Genomic DNA, 17,652 nt, shown 5'->3' with positions numbered 1-17,652 from the left:
GAGCCAAAAGGCTACCACACATTGGGCTCGAGGCAAAACCAACGGTTGACCTCCAGACTCCCGCCACATCAAGAACCAAACGAAGCACTCGCATCAGAGCAAAAAGAATTAAAATTCTCGACCTTGATGAATCCAATCTTCACCCTAGGGACATCCTATTTCTTAACACGCTCACTGCTGAGGACATCAAGAATATCGGAGGAAAATATGGCCTTCTTTTTGGTACAAATGGATGATCACATCATTATGATGCGAAAGCAATCCAAGATAGGAGTGAGGAGGGCGACCAGCGTAGCTATCTTTTTTGGACGTAACTATGAAGGCCCCACTCCACTGAAGAATGTTCGATGCGTGGCGACAATAATTAAGACTCAATCACTCTCCATCACATTGGGTGAGTATGTCATCCCAACTCCAACCAAAATATCAAAAGATCCAGATACCATCCCATGGACCACGTCCAAGCATTCAGGAATTGACCCTTCATTTAATCGAATCTCACAGACTCGAAATTTGGATGTGAGGGAGCAGAACTAACGGTCCGCACCAACTGTGCTACCACCTTGATGGTAATGTGGCCTCATTTTCAGGGGATGCAAAGCAACAGTAGCCGACAATCTCAAGAAGCTTGAAAATGACCGTTACAACCAACTGTTGGCTAGCACTCGCACCTGATCCGATGCTCTTAATGCTAAGTTATGGATCTGTTATTATCAAAATACAAATGGATATTCTCTCTTGGGACGTTAGAGGTCTTGGAAAAAATAAAAAAAGAAGATCAGTCAGAGAGATAATTAAACGGTCGAGCTGCAATGTCATATGCTTTCAGGAAACAAAACTTAAATCTCTTCACCAACAAAATTATCTCATCTACATGTGGAAATAGTTTTGACTGCTGGTTTTCTTTGAGTGCAATAGGAGCTTCTGAGGGAATACTTACTACCTGAAACTCAACAGAAGTTGAAGGCACACTATTACATGAAGGGCAAAATTCTCTCAGCTCAATTCACGGGACACTACACTCCCCCTCATCAAAATGGCTCGTAACGAACGTGTATGGACCGAATGACCACTCGCGCCATGGAAGCTTCCTTTCAGAACTTTTCGCGATAAGATCCAAATGGCCTCGATAATGGATCATCATCGGAGACTTCAACACCACTCATTTTCAGAATGAAAGGAAAGGCACAAAAAACAGTGGAGGACCATCCAGAGAATTCAACAACTTCATTGATAATCTACAAAGTAAATCTATTACAGAGAAAATACACATGGTCAAATCACAGGGACATCCCATCCCACGTGAAGCTTGACGGATGTTTGTTCTCTCTAGATTGGCTCTTAGAGCACCCACTTGCAATCTCAAAACCACTCTCGAAGATAACCTCAGACCACCGCCCAATCCTGCTCAGCTGCAGAAACAATCAGTGGAAAAGAAAACCCTTCCGCTTTGAAAACTTCTAGACATCAATTCCAGGTTTTGATGATTTAGTTTAGAACTGGTGGGCAGCCGCTCCTAGTTCTGATGACGTGGCCACCAACTTTGTTTTAAAACTTCGTTATCTCCGCTCCAAGATGAAAGTATGGAACAAAGAAAGAAATGGCAATATCAATACAAGGAAGCATGAGATTTTGAAGCAAATCTCTTGGCCGGACACGGAAGAGGGAGAGAGGAATCTAACTCCTGAAGAAATCACATAGAGAGCTGATCTAAAATCACATCTAGAATTACTGCTAGAGCAAGAGGAAATTATTGGGAAGCAATGCTCTAGAGCTCAATGGCTTCAACACAGAGACTGAAATACTAAATTCTTTCAGGCCATGGTGAGTGCAAGAAGATGAAAGAACACGATCTTAAGCATCATCCACGAAGGCAAAACAATCGAACCCCCTCAGAGGATACAGGAAGTTTTTGTAAAATTCTTTTCAAATCTCCTTGGTCAAAAAACAAAATCCGAGATTGAAGCAGATTGGGAAGCATTATTTTCGAACGATCATCCAAACCTCTCAGAACTAAAAAATCCCCTGACAGAAGAAAAAATCAGGAGAGCAGTATTCTGCCCTATAAAAGACATGGCCCCAGGACCGGACGGCTTCTCTGCTTTTTTCTACCAAAGATATTGGCATCTCATCAAGAAGGATCTGTGCAACCTATTCTGTGAATTCTATAATGGTAAAACAGATTTATCCAGACTCAAATTTTTTTACGTTGCTCTCATCCCAAAGAAACAAAAAAATCTCTTGGTCAAAGATTACAGACCAATAAGCCTCATATATGGAATCTTGAAAATACTCACAAAAATGCTAAGTATCAGGCTATCAAAGCTCATGGACTCCCTGGTACTCCAATCTCAGACTGCATTCATTAAGGGCAGGCAGATTAGCCATAGTTTTCTACAGAGATTATTTCGTGTTGCAGGAGAACCAAACAAAAAGGATTCCTCTATAAAATAGATTTTGAGAAGACATTTGACAATGTGGACTGAGACTTCCTTTCTATCTCTTATTTGAGTGAAAAACTTTGGTCCTAAATGGTGCCAATGGATAAAGAATATTCTTCAATCAAGCAAAATGGCAATTATCGTCAATGAAGAACCAACAAAATGGTTTCAAGCTAAAAAGGGTCTTAAGCAAGGAGACCCATTATCTTCAATGCTCTTCATCTTAGTTGCAGATATCCTCAGTAGAATGATAGAATTGACAGCAACAAACAATCTAATTAAGAAAATTGGGCCACAAAATAACACAGGTAAATTTCTTTGTCTGCAATTTGTCGATGATACTTGACTTCTCTGCAATGCTTACAAAACCCATGCCTCAAATCTAAAATTTATATTATATTCATTTGAGCTTCTTTCTGGATTAAAAATAAATTTTGAGAGAAGTACAATAGTGGGGATTGGAGTAAACCGTAGAAACAATGAATTATATGCAAATCTCATGAGGTGCCAAAACATAAAGCTTCCTTTGAGCTACTTAGGCTTTCCCCTTCATTATAAGAAACCTAGAGCAAGTGATTGGAGGTTCATTGAAGAAAAAATTAGCAAAAAACTCTCCTGATGGAAAGAAAAAAATCTTATCAATGGTCGAAAGATTGGCATTGGTGAATTCGGTCCTGGGTGCAATTCTTACTTATTGGAAATCATCCTTTTTATTACCCATAGAAGTGATAAAGAGAATCGAGAGAAAAAGAAGAACATATTTATGGAGAGGAGACAATCCCTGTAGAGGAGGACACTGCTTAGTTAATTGGTCAAGAATTTATCGTCCAAAGCATCTGGGAGGAATGTGAGTTATTAACCTAAAATTGTTCAACAAGTGTCTACTTATGACATAGTAATAGAGATATTTTAAGGAACATCAAAGGCCATAGAGGAAATTAATATCTCAAAACTATTTTGCCTCCAGAACACCAAGCCAAACTTCTCAATCTACCTTCAAAAGAGCTTCGCCAACCTAGAAAAGCATCCTCACAGTTCAACAATGGTTCTTCACAAGCATCAAATTCAAGCTGGGTAAAGGGCATGAAATTGCCTTTTGGAATGATCAATGGCTTCTAGAAGGAACACTTAGAGATCTTCCCAACCCTTTATGCCTTATCCTCAAAACCAAATGCAAATGTTACAGAAGTCCTTGGCTCCTCAGAGATTCAACTATACCTCACTCTAAGCCCAAACCAAAGAGGACTTGAAGAACTATAGCACATCACGGAGCTCTTAAAAGAAAAAAATCTCATAGAAGAGGAGGATGGAATTAAATGAAAATGAGGGAGTAATAAAGACCTCACTATTAGAAATGTCTATAGATTTTATAGTCATGGCGGCATCATATCAAGCTTTGCATCACTAAACTGGAAGATGCCACTCCTAAAGAAAATCAAACTATTTAACTGGTTGGCATTTAACAATAAATTATTGACAGCTGAAAACATGAAAAAGAGAAAATGGAGAATACTAGAAGCTTGCATATTATGTGGAGAAGCTGAGAAGACAGTAGACCATCTTTTCTTGACATGTGCATTCACAAAGATTGTTTGACAGCATATACTCAGAAAGCTAGCCATATCCTTCTTATCAGAATCTGTGGAGGCCCTTTGGACTTGGTGGAGAAGTGCGAGGCTAAAAAAAAATTAACAACGGCATGGGATTGCATGGTAGCAGTCACTTACTGGTGTATATGGAATGAAAAAAATATCAGAATCTTCAAACATGAAGCAATCTCTCCATGGTGGATGATCGACAAGGTAGTCTCTCTAATACAAAACTGGATGTCCGGTTTGTTGGGAATAGTATCTCAAATCCAATCGTCAGCCTGTTGAAGGTTGTGCTTATTTTTATATATGTACATGAATTATGAATTAATAAAAATTATTTTGGTATTTTTCATCACAAAATGTTTTATCTTCTAATGAACTTCTATGTTGTGGTGAAGTCCTTAGGACTATTTAGACTCGACAAAGGAGGATTTGTCGTTTAGTCCTTAAATCTGTTTGCGACCAAATGATACCTTGTTACCAAAGACGACAACGTTTATCAAGCATAGGTCGTTGTATGTCATATAGGTTGGTTGTCCTCTTAACCAATGAGTGTGGAGATACTGGTATGGCATACAGGTGAGATGTAAGGGTACATCTGCACTGAACGTGACCAACTCTGGAGCTATTTCTGCTGTCAAGATTTGCTCCGATGGAATATGGGTATAAATGTCCCTCCGATCTGAGACCGCCACGGTGACTTGCAAGCAACTCACTGCACTTAGGCACTGGACTATCTGAATTTCTAATTCAGTGACGGAAGGCTGCTGGGTGTAGTCAAGTACTTGACTTGTCGGTGCGTGTGTCAAAATGGGATTGACCACTCCAGTTTAGGAGCTGTGTACAGTCGTGTTTCAATTTAGCAAAATCTTGGCCAGGGTAGTCCTTGTGAGGAGTCACAGGACTGTTTGAGTTGAGCATGATTCGGATGATCTGATCAGGGTTGATAGTTTAACCCTGAGTCGTCCTAACCACAGGGGTCAAAAGGATAAATTATACAGTAACCATATTCATGTAGGTTCTGAGTGTTGCGATTGCAACTCTTCGACCTATCCGGACGTCGAGTACCATTGCTAGATGGTCACTTCGATTAGTACAGGAATTGGTTCCTATGCTACCGGCTTAGGTTCGAACCTGCGGGGTCACACATATTTGAGGTTCCTATCTGATCTGATGGCTGAGGTAGATCCTACATGTTTGGGACTCAGTGATCGAGAATCAGGATTCTCTGATTACGAGTTCCACACATTATGGGTACCGGGGTCAAGAGTCCCACTGGTTGGGATTTTTCGATTAGGGTTACATATCGATGAATTCTGATGCCTGATTGCCCATCGGATTTGGACTCAGTATTTATGAGAGATGTATTTAGTAATTTGATCGCTAATTAACTCAATTTGATTGAGTAATTATTTTTGGATCAAGTCCAATGAAATTGGATTCAGTTGGGTTTGACCCGATTAGGTTAAGAGTTGACCTAATCGTCGAGATGGTTTGGTCCCTGATTTGATCAGGAGTTGGGCTTAGTCAATTTCTGATTTGATTAAGATTTTATTGAGCCTAATTAAGCCTAATTAAGTTGGGTTTAAATTAGTCTAATTGGACCTAACTTATTTGGTTCAATTAGGTTGGTTTAAATAATTAAACCACCTTGACCCAATCTCCATGCACCACCTCACTTCCATTGCACCCATTTGAATTCATGAGAAGAACTTCTCATGAATTTTTTTCTCACGCCAAGCCCTCTCTACGCCCCACTTTAATGTGCCAAATGAAAGGATAAGGATGATTGGTTGGCCATTCAAATTCAAAATAAAGTTTGAATTTGAATGGGCAATCAATCTTTGTACCTTATTCCTTTTTTTACATCCCATTTATTACATGAGAAAAGGTTTCTAATGAAATCATTCCATGCACAATTTAAGCCATGCCTCACGCCTTTAGTGGATAAGGGATGAGTTGGTGTCTATTTGAATTCAAAATTTGATTTGAATTCAAATGTGCAATTACTCATCTTTATCCTTTCTTTTGGATAAGACGTTTGACGTTGTTATATAAGGAGGAGAAGAGTGGGGCGTGTAAGAAGAAGATTTTTGGAGAAAAATTCTGGGGCGTGAGGAAGTCTTGTGCGTGAGAAGGAAGTCCATATCCTTCCAAGAGAAAAAGAAAGAAAAAAAAGAAAAGTAGGTACAAGATTTTCGGTGAGTTTCCTAGAGTTTTAGCCTGGGGTTCGGGAAGTGAGAAGGTGAGCTACGAGTGTCGTGAGCCCACAAATTTTTGGGAGATCTTCAACATCCTCTCAAGCACGTCTGTTGATGATCCGAAGCATCCAAAGAATCGATAGACATCAATCGAAGGAGTTCGATCAGCATCAACCGTCGAAAGGGCTCTACAACGAGCTAGCACTCGTGAGGAGTCGATCAGATCGGGAGCTTCGTGTGGACGATCCGCAGAGGTCAGACACGCTGTGTGGCTGCGTCACGACGATCAGACTCTTCCGACGGTAATCAGATTGCGGCGATCTACTACCCGCACAAAGGTATTGTGTTCTGAACACATTACAGTAAAGTGTTTACCGTTCGAATTTGAATTTCAAATTTAAATGAATGCATGCTATATATCATATTTAGATTCTAGTGTAGGATAAATTCATGTTAATTAATTAGATTAATTAATAATTTTTACTGTAAAATAGTGATTTGAAAAAATTTTAAAATTATCATTTTACCCCTGCACTAAATTTTCACACGGTTATGATGAAAAATTGAAGCCAAGTATCACTTCTTTAGTAGGTTTGATGAAACTGAACTAAAACATTTCTCAAATAGAGGAACAGATGATATGAAGTGGTGGGATCATCTAAAATAGAGATTGGCTGCGGTGAAGTGGATGCATCAGAAAGCCAGGAATCTAGTTCATGTCTTGCTGATCATCAAATGAAGAAAATGCTTCATAAAATGCAGTGTTCATGGTTAAATTTGCTACTCAACAAGTGAGGCTCTTCGAAAAGGTGCAATCGGCATGCCAATGATTGTTCCTAGGGGACTGGGACTTGAAACAAATGAGACCACCTGATAGCAGACTCATTACTATCCTTGTAGTCAATTTTTTGGATGCTTGATATCAACTTTCCTACGGTGTTTGTGGAAAGTAAGAAATAATAAGATTTCAGATTTCAAGCTACCCCACCAGACAAAATATTGGAGAACAATTTATCAAACCTTCAATAAGTGGTTCAGTCATCCAGATCTCAAGCTTCATTGTCATTTATCACAAATGCTGAATAGTTTGAGTAGTTAATTATAATTTGTAATGGATTTTATCTTGAATTCCTTTTACAACCAACATCTACTGTAACTATGAGGACACAAGCCACCTCAACTTGAGTCCTCTCCTTACTTAAACTATTTAAATAATTACTCTAAATAATATATCGGGTGGTTTAACCTCCCAGTTTTATCAAAAAAAAAAAAAAGGGTGGCAATCCTTGCTTCCCCTTTCCTTCAAAAAAGATAAAGTTGACGGGCCCCAGACTCCATCCCCTCTGAAGCTGAGACACTGCTGTTTTTACCTCTTCAAGAGTGAAAGGATCGTCAAGGCTGCCGAGTTCAACCTCTATGTAGGGATATATGAGATTCCAATCAATATGGCACTGGGTAGGGGCCGTATACCAAAGATATTTCGGAAATATTCCTTGAACGCCAATTGGATGCTGCAACTACCAGATGTTTTGGATCCATTCCAATCTAAGCTAGAAATCCATTTGTATTTCCTATAAAAGCCTGCCGATTTATGGAAGAAAGAGGTGTTGTGATCACCTTCAACCAACCATTTAACTTCTGAGCATTGCTTCCGATAAACTTCCTCTGCATGGTAGATTTGCCCCAATTGGTTCTTGGATGTTTACCGCATCTAGCATGGTAGATTTGCCCCAGTTGGTTCTTGGATGTTTACCACATCTATCTTTCCAAGTGTTGTAGCAAGACTCAATAAACAAAAAATCAAAGAGACAAAACAATGCAAACACACAGGATTTACTTGAAAAATCCTTAAATCAAGAGAAAAATAATGGGCGGTGAAAGACGAAGATTTTCACTGTCTTGAATCATAGAGATTACAGAGTATAAGAGAAAAAAAATTCTAAAAAAATACTCATGCCTCCAAGGCAACATATCTTGCCCAACATGCATCTTGACTAATAGCAATAGGTGGCACACGGTGAAAAATTTATTTTGTAGGCAAATTCTTTGTGCACCATGGCGGTGTAGAAAATCCGATGTGAAGCATACCATCTGGTCCGATTGATCCACATAGTCATTATTTTTCAACATATATTTAATACCTGCAAGTCGGCTTTTTCATTAAAAAATTTTATATGATGAAAATACTCCTTCCCTTTGGAAAAAATTATAACATCCTATGGTATATTATGATCCAAAATGTCATAATATGGAAAGAGCATTTTTGTCCAACTATTTTTTAATGTGCATTTAATGCCTGCAGCTTTATTTTTTGTTTGAAAATTTTAAATAACAAAAATACTCCTATTCTTAAAAAAAATTATGACATCCTGTGCATATTATGATATTCTGCATTATATTATTACATCTTGTAGACAAAATTTATGATTTTCTGAATGCAGGATGTCATAATATGGACATAGAATACCATAATTTTATCAAAGAATAGAGATATTTTTGTTATATAAAATTTTTAAATAAAAAGTCGATCTGCCAACATTAAATGCGTATTGGAAAGTAGTGACTATATTGATCAATCAAACAAGACGGTTGCTCCATATCAGATTTTCTACACCCACGGTATATAAAGAATTTGCTTACAAAATAAACTTTTCACCATGTGCCACCTATTGCTATTAGTAAAGATGCATATTGGGCAAGCCCAACCCATTGTCTACTTAACAATTGTTGAGACTTGAATGGGCTGAACCATGTTCTAAACTTTGTTGAGATTAAGCCATACCTTTTTTTTATACATGTAGACAGTCACACCACTCTAGTATAAAAGCAGTTCAAAATTTAGAATACAAAAGATACCATAAGCCAGTAGACAACTCTCGCCCGACCATCAAGCCCAGTCTTCGAAGTGCTCCGCTACATACGATGCAACCTAATCTACCATGCTGTTTGTCTATCAGTGGAAATGCCTAACTGCCACTGCAACAAAGAAGTGAAGAGTAGTCCTGAATCACGAAAGAGCAGATGGTCTTCCAGCTACCTCGCATTGTCTCGGATTCATCCAATGATGATGGTAGAGTCTCTCTTAATGAAAATTCTCGCTGTCCGCAACTCCTGCTTGGCAAAAATATAATACCCGCCTAGGTGGTATGCAGGTCAACTCCCAAAACTAAAGGCTCGAAAAGATAGGAGCCCCACGCCACCAACAACCTAGCATTTAGATCTCGGATGATAAAGTCCATACCACTCCTACCATCTCTGACACTGCCATCAAAATTTATCTTGACAAACCCCAATAGCCATGCCTCTAACCAACCAATCAAAGTTTTGCCCAGGTGTCAAAGAAGGCTAGGCACAAGGCTCTCTTCTGCTCAGCTGGTGCTTTATAAGTTGGGCATATATGAATACTAGAGAAATTCTTTGTGCACCATGGGTGGTGTAGAAAATCTAACGTGGAGCGCACCACTTTGGTCCACATAGCCACTGCTTTCCAATACAAATTTAATACCTATAATTTTATTTTTTTGTTTGAAATTTTAAAAGATGAAAATACCTCTACTCTTTAAAAAATTATAATATCTTATGCCCATATTTTGACATCCTGCATGCAAAAAATCATAATTTGATGCAGGATGTCATAATATGCCACAAATATCATAATTTTCTTCAAAAAATAGAGGTATTTTCATTATTCAAAATTTCAAATGAAAAAACAGAACTGCAGACATTAAATATGCGTTAGAAAATGGTTGGATAAAAATACCCCTCCCATATTATAGTATCCTACGTACAGAAAGTCATAATTTAATACAAAATGTCATAATATGTAACAGGATATCATAATTTTTTTAAAAAAGAGAGGCATTTTTGTCATTCAAAATTTCAAATGAAAAAGAGGAACTACATGCATTCAATGCGAATTAAAAAGTGATTGGATAAAAATAGCCCTCCCATATTATGACATTCTGAGCCATATTATGACATTCTGCATACAGGAAGATATGATTTGATGCAGGATGTTATAATATACCACAGATTGTCATAATTTTTTTCAAAGAGGAGGGATATTTTCGTCATTCAAATTTTTAAATGAAAAAGCGAAACTACAAGTATTAAATATGTGTTGAAAAGCTATAACTATGTGAACCAATCGAATAAAATAGTGCACTCCACGTCAGATTTTTCACACCGCCCATGGTGCATAAAAAATTTCCTATGAATACTAACTTAAAGGAGATTCAACTTGAAGTTAGGCCGTGGTTGGGCAGGCACTTCATTGTATCTGCATATATTATTGCATACGTGCATTGGTGTGTGGTATTATTGAGTGATTTAATTAATAAAACCATTTACAACTGTAAAATGGTGGAAATGTTGAAATATCTTGGTCCATTTGTTAATATTGTGCCAGCCAATATTGTGTTAAATTTAAAGACGTGCAAAATCCTACATATATCATCCATGCAGCGCACTTGTGCACCATCTTTTATCCTGTGATGCAAGCTGCTATTCACTTTGTGAGGACTTGCCTGGATGTCAATTAAGCGATGCTTTTCAGAGCATAAATCATCATACGAAAGATTCATGCGTTCTTGGCCCTCCGCTAAATTCCCCCAATCTTCGGTCTGTTCTGCCTGGATCTTCATAAAATTCTTCTTTGCAGCCTTAGACTATTTTATTTGGAACTTTCAGATAAAAGAAATAAAAAGAAGATTCATTATTTTGCAGTAACTAAAGGCGCCTCAGCGATTGACTTTTGAAAAATTTTGTGAAAAAGCTCTTAGAGAGAACGGCCTTAAAGAATGTCTTGATTATTTTTCTTTCTCATATCCATGTTTTTTAGTTGATTCATGTCAGCAAGCAGGAAATACTGTAAAATTATGAGCAAATGGACAAATTGGCCTGTTGACTTGTAGAATAGAGCAGTCCAAATTGAGACTCTCTTTTAAATTCAGATTATCTAAGGAAATGAAAAAAGGATGTAGTTGAATTGACACTTTGTCGCTTTTAAGTTTTGTCTGTACAATGAAATCAACATTTCATCCTAGATTAAGCCTCTCATCCTCTGTGATGTGTTGAGAGTTCCTACCCAATATCTTCCATCCCTATGAAGGCTAATTTCAGAGTGGATGGCAGAATTAGGAACTTTAGTTTGTGTCTGCAAGTATGATTTTGGTGATCTTGCTTTGCCTTTTCTTCATCCTTCATTTCCATCTTCTCTTCATCTTCTTCCTTGCTTTCTCCGCCGTGTACACAAAGGGCCAATGGGTATGTCAACCCAATTAGAAGAGGCTCCAAGTCCCCAACAATGTCCCTCATATGAGGCCTTGATTTTGGACTGTGGCTTAAGCACTGGTAAGCTACTGCTGCTGCCTTCTGAGCACCTTTGGTGGAATATAGCCTTCAAGGTTGGGGTCCATGAAACGGCATAGCTTGTTGCTATTTTAAGAAGAGGCCTAGCCCATTCAACAAGGTTCTGTTCTCTGCTCGCCTGTTTTTGTCTACGGACCTCTCCCTGTCAATACTCCAATAACACAACTCCGAAGCTGTAGACGTCACTCTTTGCTGTGAGATGGCCTGGATGGAAAAGATGATTCGTTGTCAATTAGATGTTCATCCATAATACACAAAAATAAACCAAATTAAGTACACATCACTTTTAGATTCTTACCGGTCATGACATACTCGGGTGCGGCGTAGCCCTGTGTGCCCATGACACGCGTCGTTACATGAGTATCTTCGCCTTCAGGACCATCTTTTGCCAGCCAAAATCTGAAAGCTTTGCCGTGTAATCCTGAGATGTGAAGTAGAAAATCATGTCAGGCTCACATTTGAAGTCAATGAGACAGTGAAACTCGCAGATTTGGGATCCAATGTGAATTCTAGCCATGGAATGCAGTCATTGCGTGCGAGAAGAGTAAAAAGAGAGGGAGGGAATGGAAGCAATGATGAATTGTAGTGTTGACCGTTCAAAGTAGTATGCAGAATGAGAAAGCAAGCAGGGGTTCAACTGGTTTGAGAGGATAACTTAGTGGTCTTTTACCAAAACCCTTCTGCATTGCTTATGGTATTCATGCCTGCAAGGGTGGGATCCAAACAAATGTAACCGTGATGGGATCCAAACTCATTGGATAAAACAAATGTTCAGATGGGTAAAGTTGTCGTGCTCAATTTGGAATCCATCACTCTCGTTGGTCTAAGAGGCTTGGTCGAAGAACGTTCCAATAAAAAGTCAGACGAGGCTGATAAGACCAAGCCAATGTCAACGAATCATGCCAAACTTGTGAACAAAGACAGCCCTTGGGAGTTTTTTTGCTTAAATTGATTCGGATTAGTTTGGTTATTTTCCTGAAAAAATTGAAATAGAAGAAAACTTACCGAGTCTAATAATATATTTGACGCTTTGAAGTCGCGATAGATAACGGCTTCTGAGCTTCATGAAGGAATGCAAGGCCCTTGGCAGCCCCCACAGCTATCTTTATTCTCGTTGACCATGGCAAAGAAGCAAGAATTCCTGCACCCATGAAGGAAAAAAAGCTTAATCTTCATCGATCTCTAGTAGGCAGTAGGTATAAGAAATTATAAAATCTATCATTATCATTATTCAAATGGTTGAGAAACTAATTCAATATCGTAACTTAGCCATCTTTCTTCTAAGTTTTTTTTTTATTTTTTTATTGTCTTGCCCTGTTCGAACATAAATAGAGCCCAACTGCCTAAAATTTTTAATCTTTTATGATAAGGCATGGGACACCTTCCTTAATAAATAGTAGGTGTTGAACAAATCCATTTGGTATGCCAACAAAAACAAGAATCCACAAGATCCACCACAAGATGGCTGGTAAAACCATCAAAAGCTATATTATTTAAAAGCAAATGGACAATGTCCACAGCTCAAACCACCTCACGAAATGCAGACGACTAATCTCTCTGGTCATCTTCTACGTCATTTTGGCATTCAAAAAATCTCTTAAAATCTAATTCCAGACTTAAAGATCCCAAGAAGATCAAAGTAAACTTACTCTTAAAGAGATGATTTTCCAGCTCCCTCTCGCCATATATTCATACACGAGCAGTCTGTGCTCCTCTTCGCAGCAATAACCTATCAACTTCACCAGATGGGGATGCTCCAATTGCCCAAGGAATACAACCTCAGCCTGCAAACAGATCAAATTGAAGTCTTAGTCTCAAGAAACCTACCATATAAAATCTAGTATACGCGAACAAAATCTTAATTACCAACAGAACTAATAGTTCTAAGAAGCCTAAATATCACTTTATGGTTCTCACCAGCCATTCTCTGTGGCCCTGCGTCCTTCCAAGTCCAGGGACTTCACGGCTACGGTCTGAGCCTTCAGGCCCGGCCGCAATTTGTCGTCGATGAATCCCTTGAAGACAGCCCAAATCCACCTGATCCAATGAAATTGCTCATGGAGAAGTTCTTTGTCACGTCCTTGAGCTCGCGAAAGTGAATACATGAAGATTTGATCCACCAAGAGTAATGATAGATCTTCTGGTGACAGTGGCGAGGTGGAGCTGCTGACATCGGAGTAGGACAACCTCTGTGGGAGTTTGGGTTGGTGTGGCGCTTCTCACTCTGTTTGCTTGGTGGCCTTTCATCAGTCTTTCCATAGCAACCCATTAGAAAGGATTTCAATGAAAACTTAGACATCTTCGAAACTCTAGATCGATGGAAGTCTAGCTTGTTGCTTAATAATCCGTGCAGACCGATCGACCAATCACTGCAGTGTCAAAAATTTGAGAGGCCCGTCTTCTAACCTGAGGAGAAGGAATCAGTATGGTGGTGTGGTACTAATGCAGGGGATCTGTGGACCTTTGAATACTCTGGGAGAGATGGAAGTGGTTGTGGAGATGCCTTGAGGAGGTGATGAAAGACTTGGAGAGGGAAGGAAGAGGAGGCCGGTTCTTTCCAGCTTACCAAATACCAACTAGTCCCACAATTTATAAGAGTGGTATGTATTCTCATCGGTTCAGAGGAAATACCTATAACGCCCCTTGACTCGCGCTATGACAAAGAAAATCTGTGGGAGAATCCGGGGCCCAAAAAAAAGAAGGAATGGATGTTTTTTGTCTACCAAACAGGGATTAGAGCCCCTTTTTCTATAACTTTTTTAAAGCTTGAGCAATGAGAGAGATGTGTGAAGGATTGAATACAATCACATGTTTATTGTAATACCTCATCATCCTTATGAGAAGCTGACATCTCACCTTCATTAGAAGCTTCCTTTTAGTTTGTGCCCTTTGGTGGAACAAGTGGCCGCCCATTGTGATTGATTATGGATAAAGACTTGGAAATATGTTACACAAGGTGACCTGACCAGTAATCATGACTGCCCATCTTTTTGTCTTGGTGCAAAGAACGTTGATGAAGATGATGATGTTATTTAAATTTAGAAAGATCGATGTTTATGGACCGATTTACTGCTCTTATAACTCAATTTTGTATTAGGAGTTCCTATATTCTCATGATTAAATACGATCCATCTTTAATAAAAGTGACCATTGTGATATCCCCAGGAATAGATATTCCACCCAGGTGTGCCTTGTTTATTTGTTCATGTCGTGAGGCAGATGGCATCCAAGCGCAGAAGATGGGAAGAAGGAACAATTTTGTCATGTTGTTCATGAACAATATTGGTGCTTTATCCTAATCAATCAGGATGTGAGGGAGGAACATCTTGTCATTTGATGTATGGACAAAGGAGGACAAAGGATAAAGAACCAAACCGTGTCACGCTTTGGCCTAATCTCTAATTACGCCTCTTTAATTATTGTCTCGTGTGTATTAATTGAAAGTCCCTGGGAATTTACAAACCCGGTTGACTAGGGCGCAAGGGTGGGCTTCTAGAACTTGATCTTCACAGTCTAAGGGCCCTATCCCTATCCATACATTGTGGAACGCCAAGGGCAAAATACCTAAAATAAAAATGCCCGCGTGACAAGATTAATTAATGAAAGAAGAAACTTCGGAAAGATTTCAGTTTCTGTAATATTTTTCTTCTCTTTTTCCTCTCTCTTCTGAGTTGATGGAGAAAGAGAATATTAAACGAGAATATTAAACCATGTAAACTTTCTTGGGACATACGAAAACCCACCGCGTATTTGCTTCGTGTCTTTGTCGAGGGAAATTTCAGGCATGGAAAATGAGAAAACTGAGGCTTCAGAATGATCAGTGTTCTTCTACGCGGACGTCGCTCTCTTTATTCCGAATTATGCGCTTGCTCCAATCAAAATCCTCCTACAATTATACATAACATTATATCATCTTTGTTGAATGATTTGACGCTATTTCCATGTTTTATGGACACAGAAGTGAATATGATTAAGTAAAACTAGATCTAACTCATATAGTTAAGACTCATACGTCAGATGTAGAACCTAATTTGAGGCCTGATTTCAATTAGCTTATGCATGCATCTCGCATAATTCAAACAATCTGGTCAGGCCCAAAGGAAGTGTACAAAGTCAAAATTAAAATTACAAGAAAAATGATTTCCATATTCACTCAATGTTATTATTGTAAATTTAATGAGGGGACCCATTTTTGTATGCCAACTACTTAATCATGTCAATATTTTTGGTGTCTCTTCCCAAATAACCCAAAATCCTTAAACCTTAGCAAACATAGGATCCGGTCCTAGCCATTCGATCCAACACTAAGAACTTACCAACTTTATAAGCCAACATCTTTAGAAGAACTGAGACTCTAATCCAAGCACACTGTGATAAATATTTCTTGTTTCTCTTATCAATTTCAAATATGAAATATTCTTTTCGGAATGCATGCTTATTTATGGATTCTGATGAACTAACAAGAGCTCTTAATTTATGAAATTGGAAAATACGTCTGACAACCATTCTGAATTCTGTTCGCTTTTCTCATGCTTTCCTTACCTTAATGCTACCAAACAAACTTGTAGGTGAATACCATAAGTTTGTTGACTCTAAAATAGCAGAAGATGCAGTGCATCCTATGCACCATATAAATCCTAGAAACCTTTATATTTGCTGCGTTCTAGAAAAGACAACAATATTTGCTGGAAGGACAGAAGAGTTTCTCCTATCTATTCAAGAAAGAGGAAAGACTGAAGGGTTTAGAGCCAACCAAAAGGCCAAGAGCTTTGAATATGGAATTGCAATCAAGTAATTCTACTGAGACTAAAAACTCCTGTCATACGTAAGGAACCGAAGACTTTTGTCCAGGAGCCTGGCTAGCTACCTTCAAGGTCGGACAAATGGTCATAAAGAACAATGACAAAGAGCAATAGCTATTTACCAACAAAAGAACCAAAGCAATAGATTCCAAAGCTGTGGTCATTTAAAATCTACCTTCACATATGGTGCATGCTATGTATAATAAACTATTCAGTCACTCAAAATCAAAACCTAAGAGCCCGTTCTTTTGCTGATAAAAAATTTATATGAGAATCCATACTTTTTTGAATAAATATTTCTCAGATAATATTTAAATAAAAAAATAATTTAAATATATTCTTTACATATAAGAAAGTGGTTTCAAAATTTGTTATCCATATTCTTTTACATTACTACTTTTTTGGATAAGTTGATAAAATTTATCCATATTTTTTTTTTTTTTTGTACTTTTTAAATTTGATTAAGTTATTAAGCATGAATGATAGAGACATTGAAAATGAGGATGGACATTTTAGGTACAGTATTAAATAACTACTTTATTGACTGATGAAAAAATGATTTAGCCACTTTTTGGATGGATAAAATTTTTTCTTATTTTATAAATAAATGTTACCCATGATAAAATAACTTAGCCATCTTAAAAAATGTGAGAATATGAGTGAGTTGGTTAATAAAAAAATTGATCAGTTTTTCCATGATATTTATCCACAAAGAACGATAAGTATAATAACTCAGATCTCATTTAAAAAATTAGCCATAAGATATTATGTTAGTTCTTTTGACCTATATGAGTAACCATGATGTATTGAGTGCATCATCTATTTAGGACTAAACATATATCCGTATGAATCCTCATAATTCAACCTGCTCTCTTTTCTTCTTACCTCCATTGACATTCTTCTTTTTTTTTCTTATTATGACGTAATGGGAGGTTGACCACCCAGTTTTATGTTTAAAAAATACTATGGATAGGTTATAAGAGGAAGAGGAAAAAAGGGTTCGACCACCCCAAGAGCATTCTCGGATTTACATTCTCATCAACATCCAACGGTGAATATAACAAGGAGCATTCCCAGTGTCAGGACCACCCCATATCAGGAGCATTCACACTCTCACACGTTTAACGAGGTCATATAAAAAACTGAATCACCATAAATTTGGAGCAAGAAATCTACAATTTTTAAAAGCAACTCCACACGAAAATAGGATGGAGGGAAGCAAATTGAACAGTGTGATCATGAAGAA

The 17,652-nt window shown here is 38.1% G+C and overlaps 1 pseudogene; it reads right to left on the bottom strand.

Moving 5' to 3' along the window:
• Positions 1 to 1,094: 1,094 nt before the first annotated feature.
• LOC140856265 (serine/threonine-protein kinase RIPK-like) lies at positions 1,095 to 14,150 on the bottom strand (annotated as a pseudogene).
• Positions 14,151 to 17,652: the final 3,502 nt, after the last annotated feature.

This window comes from Elaeis guineensis, chromosome 3 (assembly GCF_000442705.2).
Source record: "Elaeis guineensis isolate ETL-2024a chromosome 3, EG11, whole genome shotgun sequence".
NCBI lineage: Eukaryota > Viridiplantae > Streptophyta > Magnoliopsida > Arecales > Arecaceae > Elaeis > Elaeis guineensis.
Note: the sequence above shows the minus strand (reverse complement) of the source record. Positions and strands in the feature narration are given on the sequence as shown.